Source organism: Mus pahari, chromosome 11 (genome assembly GCF_900095145.1).
Source record: "Mus pahari chromosome 11, PAHARI_EIJ_v1.1, whole genome shotgun sequence".
Lineage (NCBI taxonomy): Eukaryota > Metazoa > Chordata > Mammalia > Rodentia > Muridae > Mus > Mus pahari.
Genome location: NC_034600.1, coordinates 43,676,866 through 43,695,508, shown reverse-complemented (window position 1 = coordinate 43,695,508; position 18,643 = coordinate 43,676,866). Strand labels below are relative to the sequence as shown.

The following is an 18,643-nucleotide window of genomic DNA, read 5'->3' as shown; positions in this document are numbered from 1 at the left end:
AAGAAGAAGAAGAAGAAGAAGAAGAAGAAGAAGAAGAAGAAGAAGAAGAAGAAGAAGAAGAAGAAGAAGAAGAAGAAGAAGAAGAAGAAGTGCTGTACCTAACAGTTTGAGAGTTTCTGGATTCCAAGTACAGAAATAGTGCTAGAATCAACATACTTCTGGTCACCTTGACATGGACTGGTTGGCCACACAATCTGCCTGAAGAGGATGGTGAGACTATAACCCCAATGACTTGTGTGACCATCAATAAGAATGAGGAAATAGCCCTCTTTGGTAGGGTGATCTGCTTCCTGCCTACCGTCTTCCTTCTGAGGTTATCATTTAAGAAATATTTTTGCGGAGCAGTGTTAAGAAGTAACAAGGACGACCCCGACAAACCAAACCGGCACGCTGCCGTATACCGGTGTTCAGCCCCGACTCCCCTGCTGCTGCTATGCCCAAAAGAAAGGCTGAAGGGAATGCTAAAGGAGACAAAGACAAGGTGAAGGAGGAGCCACAGAGAAGATCTGCAAGGTTGTCTGCTAAACCTGCTCCTCCAAAGCCAGAGCCCAAGCCTAAAAAAGGCCCCTGCAAAGAAGGGAGAGAAGGTACCCAAGGGGAAGAAGGGGAAAGCCAACGCAGGTAAGGATGCGAATAATCCTGCAGAAAATGGAGATGCCAAAACAGACTAGGCACAGAAAGCTGAAGGTGCTGGAGATGCCAAGTGACGTGTGTACATTTTTGATAACTGTGTATTTCTGGTGACTGTACAGTTTGAAATACTATTTTTTATTAAGTTTTATAAAAATGCAGAATTTTGGTTTCCTTTTTTTTTTTTAAAGCTATATTGTTAGCGCACAGAACACTTAATTATTGGGGTGTTGGGGGAAGAATCATGTGTCACTAAGAAAATCTCTTCCGGGCTGGTGAGATGGCTCAGTGGGTAAGAGCACCCAACTGCTCTTCCAAAGGTGCAGAGTTCAAATCCCAGCAACCACATGGNCTGGTGAGATGGCTCAGTGGGTAAGAGCACCCAACTGCTCTTCCAAAGGTGCAGAGTTCAAATCCCAGCAACCACATGGTGGCTCACAACCATCCTTAATGAGATCTGACTCCCTCTTCTGGAGTGTCTGAAGACAGCTACAGTGTACTTACACATAATAAATAAATTAAAAAAAAAAAGAAAATCTCTTCCAAGCTGGATTGAGGACTGAAAACCTCATTCCCTGATAATTTTGAAAGGCTCCTGTTGACTCCCAGGAGAGCTATCCTGGTCTTGACCTAGGTGGCCACCAAGGCACAAAATGCCTTGTGGTCTGGGAAAACTCTAAATTCATTTTTTATAGCCTCTTCCCCCCTGTATCATCAACATAAGACTTAATTCCTTTAAAACCAGAGGCCTGTTGAAACCTGGTCCCCCAAAATTGGTTTTCCAGTCTGTTTTCCAGTAACTTCATCGAGTGTTCTTTATAAAAGACTGTGGATCTTCAGACGGATAATTCTGCCATGTGCGTTTCCTGAAAGTCAGGGTCGGCTTGTGAAAAGTTGTTAAACCACATCCTTGCTGTGAGATGTCTACCCTCGCTCTAAGTTACTTCCCCCTTTTCAAAGCATGGAATGGAGAAGTCACTGGGTTTTATAGTGGCTTCCTGATTTTGGTAGTCTATACAAGAAGGGGGTTTGGAAGTTCTTGTATATTATGATTGTCTGCCCATGTCCTGCCTGAAATATCATGATTATTTATGAAAAGTATCTTTAACAAGGCTGGTTACAGTTAGGCTTGGAAAACAAAGAAATACTTTTGCTCTGCCAATGCCTCATATGTTTGCTGCTTGGAGAAAATATTTTTCTCTAAATGGTTTTAATTTTTAAAACATGACACACACAATTCTTTTCTTGGTTTCATCTGTATTTAGTAGAGAAGAATAGTTCGGGGCAACATTAATCTAAACCATTGTATTTTTCTTATTTGCCAATTCATTTCTTTCTCATTTGGATCAACTATGTCTTATTCCTCCACTTTTATGATTTTTTCCCCAGTAAGTGACTCAAAATGTAGATTCATTGGGTTTTTGAAGAATGCAATAGTTTGGCTCCAAACACTTTGTCTCAAATTGTATCTGACCCAAGTTGTTCTCCCTAGGTTTTAATTTCTCGTTTAAATGTTTTCTGAAGGAAGACAGAGTGTAACTAAGTATCTATCTATCTATCTATCTATCTATCTATCTATCTATCTATCTATCTATCTATCTTTCTGTCTGTCTATCATCAATCTATTGACTATCTATCTATCATCTATCTATCTATCTATCTATCTATCTGTCTGTCTGTCTGTCTGTCTATCTATCTATCTATCTATCTATCTATCTTCTGTCTGTCTATCATCAATCTATCTATTGACTATCTATCTATCATCTATCTATCTGTCTGCCTGTCTATCTATCTATCTATCTATCTTCTGTCTGTCTATCTATCTTCTGTCTGTCTGTCTATCTATCTATCTATCTATTTATCTATCTATCTTCTGTCTGTCTGTCTATCTATCTATCTATCTATCTTCTGTCTGTCTATCTATCATCAATCTATCTATTGACTGTCTATCATCTATCTATCTATCTATCTATCTATCTATCTATCCATCCATCCATCTATCTATCTATCTATCTATCTATCTATCTATCTATCTATCTATCTTTTTATCATCTATAATTTATTGAAGCAGTGATCCCTGTAGTCTAGGCTGTCCTGGAACTCACTATGTAGCCAAGGATGACTCTGAACTTCTAAGTTTTCTGCTTCTGCCTCAGAATGCTGGGGTTATAAGCATGCACCATGGCACCTGGCTTTATGTGGTCCTGGGGATCGATCCTAGTGTTTGATGTATGTTAGACAAGCACTCCGCCAACAAAGCCACAGCTCAGCCCTTTTACTTTTTAAAGATGATTTCCACGATGTAATAGCTTCTTCCAAGTTTTAAACAATCAAGAAATTCTTGTAAATCACTTTATAATTGGAGAGCATCAGAGCTTGAAATGAGTGGAAACCCTAATTGTTCTCAGGGGCCACATGATGAAAGCTTCATTTGGCAAAGAGAAAAGGAAAGTGCTGGCCCGAGGACCCTGTCTAAGGCAATCATCCCAAGCATTAACAAGCTATAGAACTGCTTCGATTATTAACACTACAGAGATATGTTGGAGGACAGAAGAGAGAAAATGAGCCAGGGTCTACCCATGAAGCTCCCCAATCCACACACTTAAAGACAAATTACTTCAATAGTTGACATTCCATTCATACAATTAGTGTGGATTCCATTATCTGAATGAAGCACATTTCTCCACTCACCCACTGTGTGGAGAGGATAAAGTTCTGAGTAAATGTGGATTGTTGACAAGGGTATGGCTGTTTCAAGTATCCCAATGCTTCAGATAGAACAGGTGGGAATGACAAGGCTTTCTCCAGGTCAGCAAAGACCAAGTACAGATGTTACCAATGATTGACCTTTAGCTAAAACCACTGTATGCAGAAACTATCAACCACAGCTTCTCCTCCCAGATAACTACAATTTGAAACTGCTCTCCTACAGAGAGCTCCACCTATAGAGATAGCTAGCCCACCTCCTCCCTGTTCAACTGTGCACAACAAACCTGCCTACGTGTTCAGTCGCATAAAATACCCGATTGTTCAGGCTACTAGTGGGTCTCTATCACATCTCACCACACACCCTGAGATTATCTGTCCATGGCCTGTCTTTTCCTGATTCCCTCATCATCCCAAACAGTACAAGTCCAAAGCCATGCAGCTTATGACAACATAATAAGGGAGAAAAACTCTTTATATCTATTCATTGGCTTCTGGACAGACATAAATGTTCAGCTTCTCTAGGTGAAAACAGTTGTGATTGCTGAAAGGGTCAAACCGAGCTTGATTTTTACAAGCAACTGCAAAGCATCTTCAATATATCTTTACTGCTTGCAGCCCCACCCACCAGCAAGGAGTGAAACTTCCTAGGTTTCTTCATACTTACCAGCACCAGCAGCGTTGGCATTTTAGGTTTGGTCCATTCTTAATACGTGTGTATCATATCTCATTATTGTTTTGTTTTGAGATAGGGTACCACGTCTCCCAGGCTAGCCTCAAACTCAAATAGCTAAGGATAACCTCAAACTCCTGAACTTCCTGCTTCCACCTCTCAAGTGCTAGGAATTGCGTTTGTGTATTACCACAACATGTAAAGTTTTCCTTATTGTTGTCTTAATTTGCAACTCCCTAATGGCATGAGATGTTGAACTTGTTATTTATTTATTTCACAGCACTGGGCATTGAACCCAAAGTTTCCTGCATGCTAGGCAAATGCTCTACCACTGAGCTAAATCCCAGCCTTGACCAACATTTTGCATGCTATTTATTGTGCCTCTTCTTGGGTGGAATGTCTGATCATGTCTTCTGTCTGTTTTTAAGTGACTTGTTCATTTTCTTAGTGACTTTTCAGAGTCCCTTCAGCTTTTGGATAACAATCTTTTATCAGGTGTGCTTTTTGCAAACATCTTGCCCACTCCCTGGCTTGGCTTCTTGCTCCCTTTATAACTTTTGCAGTATAGAAGTTTATACTAGGTTGAACTCCACCTTATCAATTTATTTCTTTCATGACTTGTGGCTTTGGACGTAACATCTATAAAGATGTTGCCTTCTCTAATATCATCTAGACTCTCCTGTGTTATCTTCTGGGAGTGGAATAGTTTCGTGTTTTGTATGTGGGTCAAGGATCCATTTTGAGTTCTTTTTGTTTTAAAGAATATATGGTCTTTACCTAGACTTATCTTACTTTTTGGTTTTGTTTTTTACTTTTATGTAACTTTATTTATTTATTTATTTATTTATTTATTTATTTATTTTAATCTTACAGTTTTTTCTGAATATCCAGTTATCCCAGAACTATTTATCACAATGTATTATTTGTTACTCCTGCTTTTCTTTTTGCTTTGTTTTTTTTTTTCAATATCAGCTGGTCGTGTTTACATGGGTCTGTATCTGGGCTCCCCATTCTGTCCTGTGGAGCTCTTTGTCTATCTTATCACTGTTGCTTTACAGTGGATCATACAGCTCGGACAGATTCGTTCCTTAACTTTTCCTTCATTGTTAAGTAGGCTGCTCTGGGCATTTTGAATCTCCGTGTAAGTTGGGAAGAACCGACATCATAACAATATTGAGAATTCCTACCCAGAAACGTGAAATACGTCTTTATTTCTTAAGATAAAAATTATCTCATCCACATTTTATAGCTCTGCTCATATAGATCTTGAACATATTTTTGCTAGATTTATATCTGTTTCTGTGGGAGAATGGAAATGTGAATGGCAATGTGTTTTTATTCAGATTCTATTTGCTCAATGCCAGTGTGGGGGGAAATGATTGAGTTCTGTATTTTGCAATCTTGACATAATTGGTAATTAGCTCTACTCTCTGTTGATGCTTTTGAACTTTCTACTTAGATGATCATGTACTGTATGAATAATGACAGTTTTATCCTTCCTTCATTTCATTTCCTAGTTTACTGCACTACCTAAGATTTCTGGTACAAATGTTGAGAAGCAGGAATGAGGGGACATTCTTACCTTGCTCCTGATCTTTGTAGAAAGCTTCTATTTTTTCAGCATGAAATATGATATTAGCTTTAGGGGTCTTGTAGCTATTATTTACCAAATATGAAAGCTCTCCTCTATCCATATTTTGCTAAGGTTTTTGTTATGAATCGGTATTGAAGTGTGTCAAGTGCTTTATTTTATATATTGACATGATCATGTGATTTTTTTTTCCTCCTTAGTTTGTCAATGTGACAAATTACATTGATTTTTGAATGTCAAATTAGCTTTCATACTTAGGATAAAACCTACTTGGTCATGGTGTCCAACTCTTTTATATATTGTTGGAATTTAAATGCTTTTTAATAAAACCCTTTTATATATTTTATATATATTTACATTCATGAGATCTATTGGTCTATAATTTTGTTTTCTCATTTTGGCATTAGGACAATGCTTTGGTCATAGGAAAAATTAAGAAGTGTTCCCCCTGATTTTGTCTTCTGCAAGAGATTGGAGACAATTTAGTATTTTTTTTTCTTCGTGTTTGGACCCAGGAGGGCCTGGTGTTTTCTGTTTGGGAAGGTCATTCATTCATTGTTGATTCAACTTCTCTAGCAGATAGAGGCTGCTCTGGTTGTCCATTTCTTCTTGCCTGACTTTTGGCAGGTTGTCTCGTTCATGATTTGGTCTATTTCCTTTGGTTATGAAATCTGTAGACACAGCATTCATAGCCTTCCCTTTGTATCCTTTCCCATCTATAGACATGGAGTGATATTTCCTCCTCCGTTTCTGATGTTAGCAACTTTTGTCATTTTATTTTCTTAGCCTATATAAAGGCTTATTGATTTTGTTTTTTTCAGGGAACCAGATTTTGGCTTTATTGGCTTTTCTCTGTTAATCTGTGATTTCGGCTCTCTTACCCACTCTGCTCCAATGAGTTTGTATTTTATTTACTCTTGCTTTTCTCTTGTCCTAAAGTGTAGATGATTGGGGTCCATGTCCAGTTCTGTGAACCCCACTGAGCCCCATTTTTTGCTGCATCCTACTAGTTTTGAAATTTTGCATTTCACTTTCGTTTAGTTCAAATTATTTTTAATTTCTCTTAGAATTCTCACCTTTGTCCATTTATTGCAGGTGTCTTGTTTGCTCACCAGGAATTTTGGCAATCTTCTACTGTTTTATATTGGTTTCTATTCTACTTCCAATATAGACATTATATGTTTTCCTGTCATATCAATAAGGTGGGCTTTGTGGCTCAGAATGTGGCCAATCTTGGTGGGTGTCTCATATGGGTTTGAGAAGAATGTATATTCTGCCTTCAGTTGAATCCACTCGATGTATGGTAACTTCCTGATTTTGGTCTCCTGATTCTCTCCATCATTCACGAAGTCTCCAAGTACAAATATGAATTCATCCATTTCTCCCTGGATGTTCAGGCTTTGACCTACATATACTGACCCTTGGTTGCCAGTCGCATTCACATTAAGAATTGTTATTGGGCATTTAATCTCGGCACAGTGGAGACAGGCTGATCTCTGTGAATCCGAGGCCAGCCTGGTCTACAATGCAAGTCCAGGACAGCCAGGGCTCTGCAACACAGAGAAACCCTATCTTGAAAAATCAATACTATATACCTTCTTAGACTATTGACTTACTTAGCGTGAACCTATGTCTCTGCCATGCAGGCTTCACTAATGTATCAAGGTTTGCCATTATTGTTTTACTTTATTAGGGTAAGACGGCTAGAGTAGATTGAAGATGGGCAATTCCCTTCCTTCAAGTGAAAGACCGGAGAGGACTGTAATGGGTGTTTCTTGGGATATGGAAGGCTGCCATTTTTCTTTGTCTTCCTTGTGTTGAAGACTAAAGTTAGGTAGAGTTGAATATTTTCTTTCTCACTGGTAGGACAGGCTCTGATACGATTCCAGTTGGTTAGGCTCCACTAAAATAGTTTCTCCTTAGAGCAGGCTTTGTTCTGAAGAACATAACACTCTGATATTCACGCTTCCCTTCTCACATCTCTCCTGGCCAGAAGCCCAACGACATTTCTTTTCTGATTTCTTAGATGAGAACCTGGTAGAAATCCTGGAGGTAAAATTCACAAAAATGTAGCTACCATGTCCTTCTTAAGTTTTTAACTTTCATTTTATCCATACCTAATCTATAATAATTCACCAGTTATAGCTCCTGTTGACCTACCCAGCATATGAAAGTTTCTGCTTGTGGTTTTCTGCCATAGTCAAGTTCAGATCTTCTGTCTCTGCTTGGCTGTCTCTAATTAGGTGAGCGAGGGGTTTGTCTTGTAACTTCTCTGCATTTGAGGAAGGGCTGAAAGGTTCAGGAAGGAAGGAAGCTGGGTTCACACCAAAGGTTGGCAAAACCCCTGGGGAGGTAGGGGTGCGAGGTAGGGGTGGGAGGTAGGGGTGGGAGATGGGGTGGGAGGTGGGGTGGGCAAAACCCCTGGGGAGGTAGGGGTGCGAGGTAGGGGTGGGAGGTAGGGGTGGGAGATGGGGTGGNGGGAGGTAGGGTGGGAGGTAGGGTGGGAGGAGAGGTCCCTGTGAGTAGTCTGTTTCAGAGCAGCATAGCTGCTGGGGGTCCCAGGTAAAGCGTTCCTAGGTTTCAACTGCTGACTCAAAGGAATGAGAAGAGGGCCTGGGAGGGTCCACAGGGAAGATGAAATCTGGGTCCCCCGCAATGTTCCACTTCTTTGAAAAGATCTGAGAGCTTCTGAGATAGCTCTCTATTTGCTATCCTTATTATTTATTGTGTGGATGGAGCAATGGCTCCTAAACCCCTCACCTGCTACACTGGAATCCTGAAGCTCCCTTGACTATTTTCAAACTTTAAAATATTAAATGTGTATCCATATTAATATTCATATTAACCGGTAAGCCATATTTCAACTCTGATGACGTTAGAAAGAAGAACACACACACACACACACACACACACACACACACACACACACACGCACAGGCAGCTGTGTGGTAAGGATAACAGCTACTTCCAGGTTGGGAATGAGGCCTCTGCACGCATGACTTTCCCCTTGTTCATTCCAATTTCTCTCAATGTGGAACACAGCCTACAAAATCAGTGTCATTTAGGTGTGAGCTCTACCTTGAGAGGAATCTACTGTAGTGAGGATCCCTGTGAACATGGCTCTCCTTTCTCTTTAGTTCCTCATCTTTGAAATCTTTCTACATGTAAAGCATACAGCATACGGATATCTGCCTTGCTTAGGGTGTCTCTTGCTGGGGTAGAGCGCCCTGACCAAAAAGCAGCTCAAGGGGTAAAAAGTTTGTCCCAGCTTGCACATCCAGTAACAGTTAGTCACCAAGGGAAGTCAGGGCCGGAACCCGAAGCCAAGAACAGAGTAGAGGCCCTGGAGGACCACTGCTTACTGCTCTCTTACACACCTCAGGACCACCTGCCCAGGGGTGACACCACTCTCAACATGCTGGCTTCTCCCACATCAGTCACTCACTAAGAAAACTGCCCCAGGGGCTAGAGAGATGGCTGGGGGGGGGGGTGAAGAGCACTGACTGCTCTTCCAGAGGTCCTGAGTTCAATTCCCAGCAACCACAGGGGGACTCACAACCATCTATAAAGGAATCTGATGCCCTCTTCTGGTGTGTCTGAAGACAATTACAGTGTACTCAGATATATTAAGAAACCTTTTTTTAAAAATGCACTACAGGTTTGCCCATAGGCCAGTTTGGTAGGGGCATTTTCTCAGTTTTCTCTAGAGTCCCAGAGGACTCTAGTTTGTGTCAAGTTGACGTAAAACTAGACAGCATAATAGCACTTTTATACTCTTTGTTACTGTGGCCACAAATGTCAGATGTCAGATGCTCTGAGTAGTACAAGCTTTGGTAGGCAGAATTAGGAGAGGCAGGTGGCACGGGAGAAAGAAAAAGTTCACAGAAGGAAACCCAAAGCTGAAATTTGGTACAAAACATACTTCATTTTTCATTTCTAATCTGCTGAGACTGGGCCCCAAGGACTCCAGGAAACCTCTGAATGTCCAGAATGCAGTGGAGAGACAAAGGAACGCCCATGTCTCCTTTCCCTACCTCCCTCTAAGGAATCCAGAGCTTCATGGTGGACCCATGTGTGCCTCCCTTCTCCTGCGCTACCTCCCTGGCAGGGGCTCTGCAGACCCCACTTTTACAAACAAAAGAAGCCAGCACAGATCCAAAGTTCTAAGCAGTATTCCTAGGTTGCAGCTGACTCTGCCAGTTTAGCACAATGCACTGATGTCCAGGGATGGAAGAGGCAGTTTAACCACAGCTGGAAGTTTTACAAATGGAGGTTAGACAATGGCACAAGAGAAGAGCCAACCAGCACAGCAGCTGGAGGCAGGTTATGGGAGTAACAACCCTATTAGCATTTATCTGGGATTTCTCACTCAACTCCTGAGAACCACAGGGACAGGGTGTGTGTTAAGGAGAAGGCTGCTGACTTTCTCAAGGAAATCTGGTAGAAAAAGCTGGTGATTTCTATGCAGAGTTGAATGGCTTGTTAATTTCACTGAATGGGCTGTTTGCTGACTCCCTCCAGCTAGTACACCTGCTATGTTCAGTTTCACAACCTTAATCAGTGTAACCAAAGGTATAAGAATACATTTATAATCACAACATAAATGAAGATTCAATGTCATGGAAGAAACAACTGCAAAGGAAATGATTATTTATAAAGCTTTGTTGTTATTACTACACGTACATCTTTAAATTTTAATGTAGTCGAAATGAAAATACAAGCCACTGGCTGGGAAAAGAAAACTTACGTTCACACTACGATGGAAACCTATCCAGCACATTAGTAAAGACAACCTTACAAAGTAGCAGTGGGTCAAAGTGCAGAGACAAAAGATCTATGGGATGCCCAGGCATAAATGGGACATCTAGATGACCCCTTCTCCTCACCAGGCTCAGAAGCCATTTCATGAGAAAGGATGGAAAGACTGAAAGAGGAGAGGTAGGGGAGGAGCAGAGTGAGACATATCTTCTGGACATGGCAGGACTAACTGATAAACTCACAAACTCACAAAAGCTGCTGCTGTCTGCCCAAGATTGAGCCGGTTAACATTCTAGCTTGGAATGTGGAGGGACTTACAAGCCTCCACCATCCTTAACTGAGGATTCACCAACTGTTGAGAGCTTCCTGGGGGAGAGGGAGATTCAATTTTCTTTAGGATTGTGGTCCATGGTAGGTTAATGGTACCACAGCCATGAGTACATGGGCAGTACACATTGGACTTCATGGGTTGTCGAAAGTGGGTGTGGTCTGGAGGAGACAGGATAATGAGAGGTGGCTCTGGGAGAAGGTGGAGGAAGGGTGGATATGGTCAAAAGACATTGTGTGAAATTCTCAAATAGTTAATAGAGATGTTATGTTAACAAAGCCCTTAAAAATCAACAGGACACAAAGCTAATATATAGGAAAATTGGCAAAGGATTGTGAACCAGAAGCAGACCCAGAAGGAAACAAGAATGTGAAGTAAATAAGAGTAATGCAAATTAAAATTACTGTAAGATCCTGGGTTACCATAGCTCTAATTCTTGGGGCTTTTAGACTTCTTTGTTGGTTACTCTGGGGAATGAGGATGTTGGTGTAGATGTTGGTAAATTTTGTAGAAGACACTTGTTGGAGAAAACTTCGTCAGCATATAAAGATAAGCCTACTTTCAAAGTTGTCAATTTTATCCAATTTATCCCTTGGAGATTCTCATACACATCAAAGGATGGATTTGTAAAACAGGTCACACTCAAAACTGAAAAATTAGGATCGACTTAAATGAAGAATATTGAAGTAAGCCATGGTGTATTCCCACTGTGGGAGCCTCTACATCAGTTACAATCAAGGGAAATTGTGCTACATACATTTTGTATTCTTAGATATAAATCTCAAGAAGACGTCAATGTTGTTAAAGGATACATGGGTTCATGACAAACAAATTTCTTGGAAAAGATAAACATCAAATTCAGGATAAAAGAGCCTCTGTAGGGAGGAGGATGTGATCTGGCCAGCCACAGGATGTTTCAATGGCGTATTCTTTGTTTCTTGGCATTTTGTTGTACCATATAATGTTCTTATTTTTTTCTGAAAGCAGTCTATACAGCATGTATGTGAGTATAGTGTTATTCTGTTTACTTCATTGTTGCTTGAGGTAGCTCATGAAAATAAGAGCTAGAAACCCCTCTAGTGACAATGTGCAGACAAGGACATCACTATACTCCTGGTCAAGAATCGGCAGTAGCATAGTGAGAATGGTGTAACGGTCTTGAATCAAGCAGAGGACTGAAGATGGAGGGGAGACATCTTTACCACTGACTTAATGAAAAGATGCATTCATTATAAGTAATGAGTGGGTGGGTGGGGTCAAAGGTCACCTAAGAGATTTCTGACTTGAAAGGCTTGGAAGTGGCTGATGTTTAAAGAATGTAGGGGTTGATGAGGGAAGATGACTGAGGGTGAGAATGAGGTTCTAGTTGGGTTGGCGATCTCTGAAAGTCACTCAGACACACATATCTGGTGTGAATGGAGGCCTGGCCTCTGGGCTTTCATTTCAGTGATTGGTCTCTTTCCTCTGCCCCATGACCCTCCTCCCAGCTCACCGGTGACACACGACTTAGAGCTTCCTTCAGACTCAGAGCTTCCTTCAGACTGTCAAGCTTCTGATTGTTGTGGTTTGATGGGCATCTCCGCTCCGTGTGATTTGACATGACAGTTTTGACTCCGATGTCTCATAGTTGGTCTCCTTTTTTTCTCTCTTGGTCCTGGTTTCTTGCTGATTCCTCCAAAGCCATGAGGAATGAGAAGGAAAGGAAGCTTGGCACAGAACAAAAAAGACAAGCGGATAAACCTTCATGGATGTGTGCGAGTACAAACAGAAAGTAACGTATTGGCTATGTTTGGCCGAATGGTAAAAGTATCAGTCATCCATGTGAGCCGGTACAAGGAACACCATGACCAGCTCAGTGTAGATTCTATAACACAGGCCAGGAGAAAATAATTTATCACGCATAGGAAATAAGGAAACTCAGAGGCCTTGAAAGCCTACAAGAAAACCCTCACATCCCAGCTACTCGGTCAGGTTTGCAGAGGTAGCTGTAGAAAGCACTGGACTGATTATCCTATGAGAAGCTGCCAAAGGAGGAGAGAGATGATCACAGAAGAGCTGCCGTTTTAATCAGTGCTCCCAGGGAAGTGCTCTGCTGGTCAGAGCAGCAAGAGGCAAATGAGGAGAATGTATGCGACCCTAAAGCTGAAGGAGGATCGAGTTCAAGGAGAAAATAGTCCCTCACGAGACATGCCCAACCAATAAAACTAATGGGAGCTTGGAAGAGAAAAAGTCAAGACAAAGAGGGTCAGCCAAGGTTACAGCTTTGGGAGGAGATCAAGTTCAGTGAACTTGGATGGAACCATAAAAGTAAAGAAAGAAGAGAAACATTGGCCAGTAAAGAAAAGATAATAAAATTGATGGCTGAGAAGGAATGGAGAAGGTCAACTCAATTCCTCCCAACTGTGAACCCAGGGAAAGGACCTGGATAATGGTAAGTAATTACAGTTATTGCATTTCAATTTTGCCTGTTTTAAACAATGTGCGATTGAGGATGATCTTGACTTCTCAGTCCTCCCGTTCGACCTCCCGGTGCTGGGATCACAGCTATGCACCGCTATGCCAGACCCTGTTTTCTGTGGTGCTGGCATGAGCATGCCGGCCAAGCAGCCCAACTGCACCATGTCCCCATGCCCGCGATGGTTGTTTCAAAGTGGAAAGAGAATAGTATATTAGCCTTCTTCAGCTCTGTCTTTACAGCAAATGCACAAGGTTCAGGAGCCTCCCATGACCTTGTCAAATGATAGAGTCTATCAGCACCGCTTTGCAATGAGGAACAAGGGCAGAATCCATACAGACAATGATCTTGCTATAGAGTCAGCCTTGGAAGACAGAGTCACAACCTGGGCACCCTCAGACCCAAGGGTCAGTCTCTACTCAGCTGTGACTCATTGTTGAACCCGGGGCTGCCCACCTAGGGTTCATAGGCCTTGCTTGGTGTTACATTGTATGTTCTTTACTGCGCCTTTCAGTGCATGAATATGATTCTTGAAGACAGGGAAGACCCTAAAGATGTTGTGCATCCCTTGGTCAGCACAGGTCCTCTCTGGCAGACTGGCCTGCATGCAGTCCTCTGACCAGCTTCATTCCCAGTGCTTGTTGCCCAGGTGGGACATCAGGGCATGGTTCTCAGATCAGACGTCAGAACCTTTGACCTTCTTCTCCTTCCTCACAGGTCAACCTGGGGCGGAGGCAGCAGCTCTTCTGGGGGGTAGGAGCCATTCCCCTAACAGACAAGAGGCTGGCACAGTGCTTCTTCTGGGGTAGGAAGCATTCCCCTAACAGACAAGAGGCTGGCACAGTGCTTACGCCATGAGCTCACAAAAGGACTGGGCCTTCTCGGTGGAAGGTCTGAGGTCAGGTGGTTGTCCTAGGAGTCAGAGCACTTTGGGAGAAGCTACCAGCATCACTTACACACACACACACACACACACACACACACACACACACACACACACACACACACACACTTGGGGGAATTTCAGCTGTCCCCAAAGTACCCCTTAATTTGAAAACAACGAGGAAGCAGGTCAGTGGGACTCTCATCACTTGGCAAAACATGACTCTGTGTGGCCTTGGAGTGTCTGGGCTGTGTTGCTACAGGCTCCAATTAGGTATAAGAAATGGTTGGGGGAGCCTGCCAGCTGGGGAAGAAGCCAAGCAACTCATCATTCCTGTCTAATCAACAGAAGGGGCTCCTTTGGCCCCAGGCACGGAAGGACCAAAGACACCATTCATCAGACAGAGTTTTCCGTGCAGGAGGGAGCCCACAGGTGCAGAGATAAATCTACTCGCCCACGGCCCAAAATGATGTCATTCGGAAGGCTTCTGAAAGTAGGATGCGGAGGGCATAGCAAATCTAAGTGGCTGGGTGATGCTGAACGATTTCTGTGCATCTTCCCAGGCAGCGGGAGGAGGGCGAGGGCAGCTTTCCATGGGAACTCTAGACAGAGCTGTGTGGTTTCTGTCTGCAGGCAGTCCAGGCTCAGAGGCTCTGTATCAGGCAGTGTGGTTTCCTAGCTGTGTGATCGTGGGTGGTTGTTTGAGCTTTTAAACCCCAGAATCTTCCGTTGTAAGACAAGGGATGATACTAAATATCATCTACAGGATTATATGCATACAAATATGGAGAGTTGATGAATATGAGAAATATATAAACAACAGGTCAAATATTGAGATCTGACTGTGCCTGGCCCTAAGTTCCTACATATTGTGTATAAAACAGTGGGTTTTCAGGCTGTGTCTTGCTCTGAGGCACCACTCTATGAGCAGCATCTGAGTTTTGAGGGTGGATGACGACTCTACACCTGGATAGACCCTGTAAACAACATCTGTTCTGCACTACTCTCAAGGCTCAGGCCAGTAAATCACTTGTTCTTAAAAGTAGAGAGGGCGCCAATCGATGAAGTCTTCAGAGCCAATTGGGATTATAGGAGCACATGGACATATTAAAACCATACTAGGAGCACCAGGCCCAAAACCTTTTTAGACACACCAGACCTTATAGGAAAAGTGTGGACCGCATAAAGAGGAGGACATCCAATGCTATTGACTTGTCCCTTGACTACTGTGTGTGCATGTGTCAAGGGACCAACAAGGAGAGAGCTCCTGACTTTCCCAGGGGCTTCAGTTTGGCCATGGCCCAAGTGTTGATTAGCCTGATTGATTACCACCATCTGTCTGTCCATTTGTTTGTCTTAGATCTATTGTCTATTCATCATCCCATTCATCCACTTAGACCTGGTCCTGGCCCTTGCCTCTTCAGCCTCCACTGAACCTTACTTTTACACATTCAACTCTGACCCTCCAGTAGTCACTCCCAGTTAGACTTTCAGCAGCGTTAGTTATTTGGCACCTGTAGAGACACTCTTTGCATATCTTTTCAGCTTCTCCATTCCTCAAACCACTTAGAATCCCTTGAAGCCTTCTGGAGCCTTTATAGCAATTCTGTAAAAGATATATGATATATTTATAGAGATACATTTAGTGTGTGATGTGTTTGTATGACTTAAAAGTTAGTATTGATGATTAATCCCAAATAAAGAGTTTGGCCAGGGCTATGAAGGAAAAGGGGAATACTTGACAATTGTTTCCAAGGAAACCATCATACCTTGTGAATTTATTGTTATTCATGTATTTTGACATTGCAGAAAAACACAAATGTGTTTGACTAACATAGCACGTCACAGCACTAGCAAAGTTACTCTCTGAGAGGCTTTGTCTGAAGTTTACCAAGTAAGTGGGGATTTTGCATTGAGCCCGAGGAAGGATTTTCAGAATGTTAGATAGTGCCATCAGCCTGCTTCATTGATGAAGCAGGAGGCTTCACGCGTGATGGCTTGCTGTAACTACTTGGTGAGAAGAGTTTAATCCCCGGGTATTTGACTCTACACTCTGAGCATATAGGTAGACATGTTCTTTAAAAACTGGGTCAAGTATCTTCTAAGCAAAGGTAGGAAAGGCATAAACGTTAGAGGAATACGGGGGAACATCTGTAAATGCTGATGTTCCTTAGCGTAGTATAGGCAGATTCTACTTCCCAGCTATTGTGACTAGAGCAGCCACCAACCTGGAAGTGCAAGTGTTTCTGTGGAGAATAGTCTTTTGTATGTATGCCTGGGAGCAATACAGTGGTCCACCAATTATACTTCTACCAACAGTGACTAGGGATCCTCCCTTCCTCACGTGCTGGCCAGTATGCGTAGTTGGCTTTCTTTTCTCCCCCTCCCCCCTCCTCCTACTCTTCTATGTGGAGCCTCTTGTTCTTCCATGTGAACCTTAAGTTTTTTTTTCTATTTCTGTGAGAAACATCAAATCAATTTCACTGAGATTGCACTTAATAAATAAATTGCCTTCAGTGAGATAGCCCTTTATGCAATAATGTTTTGTCCAGACCGCTGGAGGTCTTTCTGCCTTCAAGTGTCTTCCTCAATTTCTGTCTTGGGAATTTAAATTTTTTCATCATGGGGATCTTTGACATTCTTGGTTAGGTTTATCCCTATTGTGAATGGAATTGTTTCTCAGTCTGTTGTTTGCTTCTGATGTATAGGAAGGCTAGTGACCTCCTGTGTTATTTTTGTATCCTGCCACTTTGCTGAATGTGGTTAACTGGCTTAAATGTTTTCTGATGGAGTCTTTGGGATCTATTATTTATTACATCATCCCATCTGCAAATGAGACAGTTTGGTTCCTTCCTGCTTGTAACCCTTCTCTTCCTGCTCTCCCTGAGCTGCGCTGTACTGTATTGAACGAGAGTAGAGAAAGCAGACATCCTTGTCTTGACCCTGATTTTAGTGGGGATGCTTTGAGCTTTCCTCCCACTGAATATAATGTTTGGCTCTAGGTTTGTCACATAATAACTTTATTATATTGAGATATGTGGGTCTTTTCTATATCAAGTTTCCTCGGGACTTTTAACATGAAATGATATTGGATTTTGTCAAAAGCTGTGTCTGTGGAGAGAGACCATGTGACATCTGTCCTTGAGTCTATTTGTGTAATGCATAGCATTTATTGATTTATGTATATTGAACTACCTCTGCATCTCTGGGGCAAAGGCAACTGGATCATGGTGAACAATCTTTTTGATGTGTTCTTGAATTTTGTTGGCAGGTATTTCTTGGAGAATTTTTGCACACAAGTTCATTGGATAAATTGATCTGCAGTTTCCTTTTCTGCTGTGTTGGTTTCTGTTGGTATCAAGGTAATATTAGCTTCATGGGAGCAGTGTGGCAGTATCTCTTCTTTTCTATCTCATGGAGCAATGTGAGAGGCACTGGTATTAGTTCTTCTTTGATGATCTAGTAAAACCCACCAGCAAACCCATCTGGACTTGGATTTAATTTTCATTGGATTTAATTACTGTTTCATTTTCCCTGCTTGTGGTTATTGATTTAAAAAAAAAAAACTTAATTTCCTCTTTCTTTAATTTTAACAAATCATAACTATCTGAAAATTAACCCATTTATTTTAAAGATTTATTTTTATTATTTCTAAGTTTCTGAGTGTGTGTGTGTGTGTGTGTGTGTGTGTGTATGCGTGCATGTGTGTGTGTGTGTGTTTGCCTAAAAGAATAAGTGTATATGAGTGCTTGTGGGTCCTGGCCTACCAGGCAGTGCCAGGGCTTGGTTTCCCAGTATGCAATGCTAATGAGAAGGGATGAGCCCTTTAAGAAGTGGGGTTTATTTGAAAGAAGCTCAGTCCCCTAAAGACAATGCAGGATCCCTGGCTATCTCTCTGTTTACTTCCTGGCCTCATGGAGAAAACTCCATCAGGTTTTTCCATACCATCTTAGTGCAACTCCCAAACTGCAGAACCAAGTGTCTATGGGCTGAATCCCCTGAAATAATGACCCTGAAATAACCCTTTGCTCCTTTTCTATTATCTATCTTTAACATTTTATCACTGCCCGAGGGCTGATGGACACAACCAGCTGCCTCCACACTCCTCTTCCATGGCCTTCTGGGTAGGCCAGTTCACTGGGTGCTCCCTTATCTAACCCTCACTTTTGTCTACCATGTCCTATGCTCTCTCCCTTCCTGATAATTTGGCATCTCATCTCTTTTTCAAAAATCTTGCCTCCTCTATCTCCAACATGAAATCAAATATCTGTATGTGTCCACGGCAGGCCAGCTTTATGCTTATTCTTTGATGTCTTATGGGCAGCAAATCTTTAAGCCCTCAGGGTCCCTAGATTATTTCTAAACAGCAGTTCAGGTAAATAAGTGCTGTTTCCTATCACAAGTTAAGGATTCCAGGGAATTTGTAAGTGTCTCCAGACATTAAGCCTTCTTGGCCTTCATTTGTCAAGGAAAAGGGAGTGTTTGGTCTTTCAAGGCAAAGCCAAAACAGAAACTAGTTCCATCTATCAGCTCAGGTCTGTTATGCCCCGTGTGAATGTCAGTACAAGCGCTATCAAACCTCCGAGTCAGAGCATCTCCCAGACAAAGGCTTCTGGGCC

At 42.1% G+C, this 18,643-nt stretch overlaps 1 pseudogene; it reads left to right on the top strand.

Annotated features, from left to right (window-relative positions):
* Positions 1–433: 433 nt before the first annotated feature.
* LOC110329149 lies at positions 434–707 on the top strand (annotated as a pseudogene).
* Positions 708–18,643: the final 17,936 nt, after the last annotated feature.